This window comes from Pinus tabuliformis, chromosome 9 (assembly GCF_031772625.1).
Source record: "Pinus tabuliformis cultivar Carrire ecotype Pingquan chromosome 9, CPIR1, whole genome shotgun sequence".
Taxonomy (NCBI): domain Eukaryota; kingdom Viridiplantae; phylum Streptophyta; class Pinopsida; order Pinales; family Pinaceae; genus Pinus; species Pinus tabuliformis.
Genome location: NC_142307.1, coordinates 849,783,972 through 849,792,231, shown reverse-complemented (window position 1 = coordinate 849,792,231; position 8,260 = coordinate 849,783,972).

Below are 8,260 nucleotides of genomic sequence, written 5' to 3'. Positions count from 1 at the left end.
GTTGGTAGGACCAATTGCTTCACAACCTCTATTGAAATGAGGTTCTTTTGAATCCTTCTATCAATAATGAACTGCAACAGAGAACCCTTCACCCACATATGTGAGTGGAAGAGATGATCCCCCTCCTCTGGATCTTTAGGCTCAATATTCTGAATCTTGATGGTGGAAATGATGGAACTAGGGTCCACATCAATAAAACACTTCCCTTTGTAATTCCCCTTGTCAAGTTCCATCTTAGATTTAGGACCTGCATCTAATTCGGAAGCCTTCATCTCGGCCACTAGTGACTACTTGGCTTAACACTCACTTTTGTTATGAGTGGGGCTCTTATGGATCTCACACCATTTTTTTGTGTTTTTCTTTGTCTTCATGGTGTTTTTCTTTGTTTGTGGCTTTGAAGGGTTGCCCTTTGTTTTTTGTTCTGGAATTTGGGAGCGCCTTTCCCTTGCTTTAGATTCACAGATCCAAAGTCTCTCTTCTTCTGTTTAAATTTCTACTCGATCTTGACAACATATCGATAGGTGGTGCCAAGCAAGGAGATGTCTAGGAACTCCATCTCGTCCTAGATGTACGTTTGCATATAGTCATGGTACTTGAATACCAAATGTTTCTCAGAATCCTTGATACCCAACTTCATGTGAAGGATATGAAAAATATTTGTGAACTCCGAGACATCTTGGTCCCTTCCCTACCGTATCTTGCTCCACTTTATGTATTTTTATTCATAGCTCCTGATAGGGTAATATTGTTCCTTGATGGTGTCTCAGAAATAATTCCAAGTGGGTGACGTTGAAAATAGTGAGGGTTATCTGTCATCCTTCTATTCATAGTAGGTTTCCCACTAGTCCTTGACATGGGGGCAGCTTTGAGGAGTGCAAAAGTAATATTTTCTTGATTGGAAAAATCATGAACCGAAAAATATCTTTCCAGCATATTTAATCATCTATCTACGATGTTGTTGGGACAAGGTCCCCTAGGGTCAATTTTGGGGCAAGAACCCAAGTTTTGGGGCAAAGAGCCCAAGTTTTGTTGTAAAGAATGTAAAGTCTCTGAAAGATGTGGTCGCGGAGCGTGTAGATAGTAAAGTGTCATAAAGGGTTTTACCCTTATTTTATGTAAGTTGTGTAGGCTTGTATAAACCTACCCATGGTCCACGAACCATGGGATTGTATAAAAAGGAGAGTCTTAGAGAGTCTAAGAAGTAGATATCAAAGAAGATGGATGTAATGGGTTAGTATAAAAAGGAGCAAAGAAGTTTTAGAGTAGAAGAAAGGTGTTGCAACTGTTTTCGCAGAGGGCTAGAGTAGAGTCCACAACTGAGTGCGCGAACCCTTGTATCTAAGTGCGCAGGGAAGTCTTGGGTCTGTAAGAAGAACTGAAGTATTTAAAGAGATTATTCCAAAAATTCCTGTGTTTATCTATTTCCTTCTATTATGAATGAATGCGCTATTATGTTATGATGAATGATGAGTTTATGAATTAATACTGTATTGGTGCACGATTTTACATGGTTTATGTTGTCATATGAATGCAGGTAATAATAGTTGTTTACGCGAAAAATATATTGTTGCATGCTAAAGTTATCAAACACTTAGACCGATTTGGGTGAATACAGGATTAAGGGTAATCACAGAGGTGTGTAAGTGGTTGATTCGCCTGTTTAAGGTCCGCAAAAGACAGCCGTGAACATTCACAGAGGTATAGAGTCTGATTAAGAGAAGTTATATCGATAAGCCCTAAGGGATTATTGATCTGCGAAGGCAGGTTTAGGGCATAAAAACCAACATTACACTAATCTCCGGGTGCAAAAACTTGGTTCTAACATCCCCCCATACTGCTTCGGGTGAGACTTTAGTCCACGCTCCGTGGGTTGATGCCGAAAGGGCCAATAGTGTAGGTATTTGTTTGGAAAAACTAATTTTAAACCTGGGTTAGGACCCACTAAGCCAACAAATGGTTCCATTGTCGGGACCAGGATTTGCATAAAGATATGTGTGATGTTGCATCATTGGAATCCAACAAAGAAATAAATTGAGGAGTGGTTGGATATAAAGATCCACGAATTTGTGGCGCAAGAAAATAGAAATCTGCGATTGACGAAAGAAAAATGGTTGGACAAGTATCTGTACATAGAGATACATGAATTTTTCTTTTGTTCCTTCCCAATCGAGCTATATGAGTGGGTTGCTAAATTGGCAGATGGCTAGGGAAGGTGGAGGCTTGACTGTCCAATAGTGTGGACCCTGGAGTTAGTGCGGAGATTGGAAGCCTCTAAAGATAAGATTGCATGCGTTTTCAATCACTGGCTTGATTGTGTCAACAGAGGATTTGTGACAGAATTCGCGGTTGATACCTCGGTTAGCTATAGCGAAGAAGAGCGATGCTTCTTCAAGGGACAATGAGGTAAGTATTTGAGATCTTTGAATACTTGGATTAAATTCTCTTGTGTAAAGATCGGGTTATTCCATTACCTTGATATTTAGAGCTACGCGAAGCGAAAATTTATTCAGGGATAGAGGGAGAACAAACCCTGAATATAGCCCACTGATTGAGCCTCCTCTGAGTGACGACAAAGGAGCAGCACATGCTTCACCTCGGAGCATTGTCCACTCAATAAGGCAAGGGTTCCTGCGAATACCCCATCCACCCACACCACCTCCATCTTCACCTCCATAGAATACACCTTCCCCACACCACCACCACCTCCACCGCCATTCAATATGGCGAATACAGTGAAGTTACTCGTTTTCAAAGGCTTGGGAAATGAGGACCCATACCAGTTCTGGTTCGTTGCGAAGGCCATGTGGACAACCCAAAATATTACAGATGATAAGATGAAGAAAGAAACATTGGTTAATGCTTTACAGGATTACATGCTAACATGGTACATTAAGTACTGCGCCGATAACTTGACGGCTACGTTGGCAGACATTCAGACTGCGCTGAATAAGGAATTCAGCAGGCCCAAGTCTGAAGCGTAATCAATTGTTTTGTTATCTCAAAATCAGACCCTGATAGGCTGCTAGTCAGGTTGACTCTAAGTAACTATTTCAAACCTACTTTAGGTTGAGGCTTAGCCTCCTCAACCTGAGAGGGCTCTCTCTGGGTATAATAATGATTTTGATTTAAAATAAGATGGCTAACTCTTGTGGAACAATTGTGACAAATATGAATGCTGGAAATACATTAAACAAGTATCCATTGGGCCTATGGAGTCAACTACACCTCAAAATAACAAAGATATTGACCTTACATGGAAGTCAGGGCATTCAGCATTTGAATATTCAGAACACACACTCATATGGAACCACACAGTTTACAGATGCATACAGGAAATCAGAGCACATTCAGTGAATTCTGAGTGATTATACATCCATACTACTGTAGACAAAACTAAGAAAAGGAAAACATCACACATTCTGAATATAAGAAATCCTTCGTGAATCCTGAGAAGTAAAATCAAAATTATATTATTGAAAAGTGAGTCTTTACATAAGCCAAATACTATGCTCTGTTATAAAGTTTCCAACCCTCATTACATTGTTGTTTCAGCTATATATAGAACTCTTATTCTAACTAATCGAGATTCCTCCTCCAGCATGAGGGGAATTCGAAAACTATCTCTAATGACACCTATCAACCATTTAACTAACTAATAAATACAACAAAGTGCTGACTGGAGCTTTTTTAGAGATTTAAATCAACTATGACTCTAACTCCATATTGTATGTATGATGGCTTCTCCTCATTCTTTGACATCTGGCCCTCTTTCAGTTTAGCTGAGATGGGTGTTTAATGCTCCATGTTGATCTTGGATGCTGAATCTTTTTAACTGCTCAGAAATATTAGGAGATTACTCTTGCTTCTCGGCTTCAGTTTTGCCCAAAGTATTCGAATGCACAGAAGCATGACCTTCAGCTTTTAATTACCCCAAAATGTAGAAGACTGCCACGTCCTTGATGCGTTGTAAGTTTTTCCCATGAACATGTGTGCAGGCAAAAGTTTCTTGCAGGCAAACCGTTTGATATATCCTGAACTATGGTAAAGGTGTTCACTTTACGACAAAAATTGGATTTGAATATTAAACCTTTTTAAGCGTCCACCTGGCTTGACCTAATTGATTGTTGACAGCTTCAGATGATGTCTTGCATGCCCTTTAGACGTTTTCCTCCCAAAATTCCCGCTTATAATTCAAACAGCTTGAATTGCGTAAAAATCATCACCTTCAGCAGTTTCGTAGCGCGCTACGAAACTGCTGAGTTTTTTAAAATAGCTTGCTTTTGACCCGAGACCTTTATTAGCCGAGTATTTGATTGCCAAAAACTCCCTTAAACTTTCCACATATCGAACAGGGATTTATATTTCCTCAGAAAGATAAGATTAAGCAAATTTGTCAAAATTTTGGAAACAAAACCTTACTTGAGATGAAAGCTCATTTAGCAGGTAGCTGGCTTAGCTGTGCCTTCAGATCTTCAATTTGCTTCTTCATAGCCTTATTCCCAGCTCTCAGTTGCATATTAATCCTTCTGATGTATCTGGCTTCTTTGATTGCTGGTACTGTCCATGTGTGAAACTGTGAATGGCCATCAACCACTGAATTCAACTGGGCTTCTAGGGTTTCATTCCCTTTCCATAGAGCTTTATAATACTTTGCGTGTATAACTGCATGTTTTCTAGCAGCTTTCTTCAATTTGGCAATCTCGTATTTAGCTGATTCTAATTGGCTCTTTATGGCTGCTATATTATCTCCTTGAGATGTGATGATTGTTTTGCTTGCGTTTTTCTGTGTCTCTTCCCCTGTTTCCTCTGTTCTTGGTAGTGCTTCCTGTACTTGCTGGAATCTCCTTGTCATAGGTCTTCTAGGTTTAAAAACGAATTCTTCAGCTGGCACATCAAATTTAAGCCTTTTTGAGGCCTTGGATTTCTTGGTGCTTTCTTGTTCTGACTGCAACAATTCGATTTGAACTGGTAGAGACTGCTCGAATTCAATAGCCTGTAATAAATCATTTAAACTTGCCTTGGACACTGGACTGTCTTCAACTGCTATAGCTTTACCTTTCTCCTTATTTATCTGGCTTCTTGTTCTTACCCTCGAGACTACTCCAGATGTGCTTGTTTCAGGTACAGTCTTTTTACCATGAACTTTTTCCTTAGTTGATTGCTGAGGTTGATCTTGGATGATGAGTGGCTTCACCTGTTTTCTTACCTGTGACTTTGGAACTCTTTTAGCTCTTACTTCTGTTTGGAGCTCAGCTATTGTAGCCTCTCTAACAGGTTGAGGAGTGAGGCCAGTCTGGCTTTTGAAGCCAGCCATAAAAATGAATGAATTCCAATCCCTGTCTATCTTTTGGAGCCCATCTAAAACCAGTAGTTTAATCAAACCATGATGAAACAAAGAGGTTTCACAGTCCTCTTTCCTCAGCTGTACCTTATCACACATCTTACTCAAACTACGGAACAGATAAAAAGGTAAGTCTATGGAGACTTTCCCGGTGAAATGCAAAAGTAGTTTGAAATGGTAAGAATAAACCTTGTTATACCTTCCTTCACAAGTCAAATATTTCTGTATGCAGGTGAGTAAGAGAGCATAATGTTCTTTGACATAATTCCTGGGCACTGCCTTACTTAAATCTTCATTTACATAATCATCCTTCAAAAACTCCTTGCAAGGATTCATGTCAAATTTGAAATTTTTGAACCATTCCTCTTGTCCTCTTGGGATCTCTGTCACAGCAGATATCACTTCTGGGGAAACCTGCACTTCTAACATGGCTACCTTTGAATTCAAACCAGTGAAGTTAAGTGCAAATTCCTTAGTTACCTGTGCATGTCCTCCTTGTAACTTTTTGCAAAACTTCCAGCACCCGGCATTTTTAAATGCTTTCTTCACCTCTTCATTTCTCAGCGTTATATCCAGGCCTTCAGGTTCAGTCCTTAGAGGTTTACCAGATCTGTGCTCTTTTTTCTGCATTGATCCTTCCAAATCTTCGCACACAAAAACTACCAGCTCCAGTTGGAATTGTGATTCAGCTTCTTTTTTAATTCGGCCTCGCTTGATTATCAGCCTCGCTTGAATTTTAAACTCTTCCGTTTAAAACCTTTCAAGATATAATCTTGCAGATTTTTCACTCATGCAAGACTTACGACCATCATTATGGTTTATGCACGATAAAATTTCTTGGGAATAATAATTGGTGCATATCAACAGATCTAGTGATGGTGATAGTGGCAATGAGCGTTAGAATGTGATAAGAAAGGTATATGAGCTGACATGAGAAGACATGGTTGACGACTCACCTAACGGACTTGACATTTTGGGAAAGATTCACTGCGGAATGTATGAATCCATGATTTCACAGCGCTGTTAGTTTTGAATTTTAATGATGCGCTGCGAAACTGCCTAGTTATGATTGCGCTGCGAAATTGGTGAATTGGAATAGCGCTGCGAAATCACGAAAAGGCACGGTGACTCATATAAGACAAGAGGTGGCTATAGAACAATGATGGGTAGAGGGGAACCAATGGGAGTTGAGAACAACTTGAGTTAAAAACTCTTTTAAAAACTCCAAATCCTACGGGAAGAAAATTAAAACGAAATTAAACTAGCACAGACCTTTGTCATCGGGCTAGGATAGAAAATTACATGTATCAGTTTTTAGTTCTAAGTGATAACAGTGGCTCCACTTGGGATAGTGTGCTCCTGTAGTACACTAAGAACTCATAGGTCCAGTGCTTTATCCAATTTATGAAAACATAGAAAGAGTTGACAAGCATTCCTTTCTAGCTTTGTGAGCCTTCACCTCGGGCTTGAGCTTCCTGTTCAGCTTGTCATTTATTTGCAACAAAGAAAAACTAGAAAGACTAATAAACGGTTATATACAATGCTTGTGAGAAACTTGGCAGAGATTTAATCAATTGTAATGCTTTAGGAACCTGCCATTAATAGGTCCTCCAGCATATGGTGTTCCATCAATCTCCTGTAGAATGTAGGTATTATTCCCATGGAAAGCAGAAATTTGATATGGCCCTTTCCACAAATTTTTAAATTTACCATGTTTACCTTTCTCTTCAATTCTGGCTTCCCATTTCAAGACTTTATCATGAATCTGGAATGTAACTTCTTTGATCTTTTTGTCAAATGCTCTCTTGATCCTGTTCTGGTTTTGTTGATGACTGTCAAACACCTCATTTCTTTTCGCTTGTAAAGCTATTAGCTGGTTGATCCTTCGTTGTATAGCATTTGGTTCCTCTTCTAGTCCTTGAATCAACTTCATTACTGGTACTCCGAGGGATGTGGGAAATATAGCCTCTGCCCCATATACTAGCTCATATGGTGATGTTCCAATGGACCTCTTTGTGCAAATCCGGTCAGCCCACAAAGCATATTTCAGTTTCAAATGCCAAGCTTTTTTATTTTCTTGCAGCAGCTTCTTAATGATTCTCACAAGACTCTTGTTTGATGACTCAGCCAAACCATTTCCCTGTGGATAATAAGCAGTAGAATGTCCAAGGGAGATGTGATACTGATGACAAAAATTAATTAACCTTTTGGACTTGAAGGCTTGAGCATTGTCTGTAATGATTTTGATTGGGCAACCAAATCTTGATAATATATTGTTTTCTAAGAAAGAAATAATCACTGAATCATTTGCTTGCCTTGTAGGTATTGCTTCTATCCATTTTGTAAAGTAATCGGTGGCTGTGAGAATCCAGCGATGCTGTCCTGATGAAGGAGGATGGATTTCCCCTATGAAGTCTAATCCCCACTGCTGGAAAGGTGCTTCAACATAAATAGGAACCAAGGGCATTGGCATAAGCTTTCTCTTTCCTTCAAAAACTTGACACTCATGGCATGTGGCTATCTTTTTATAGATGTCTCTAAACATAGTTGGCCAAAAATAGCCAGCTCTCAAGACCTTGTTTGCAGTGGCTTTCCAATAGTGATGTCCTCCGCAATCCCCTTTATGAAACTCATCAATTACTTTATCAGCTTCTTCTTCAGTGAGGCAGTTTAATAATATTCCTCCTGCATCTTTCCAAAATAAATTTTGGTCATACACAAAATATCTGAGAGATTTCAATTTGGTAAACCGAGCTTTGGATTTTGAAAGATTATCAGGAGCTCTATTATGCTGCAAAACAAATGCTATATCCTTGTACCATTCTGAGATCAAGAATTTTTCATTTATTTGGACCAATTCTTCTTCATTTTCAGAAATTTCTGAAATTTCTGTGCTTAAATTAATATCAATACAGTCCA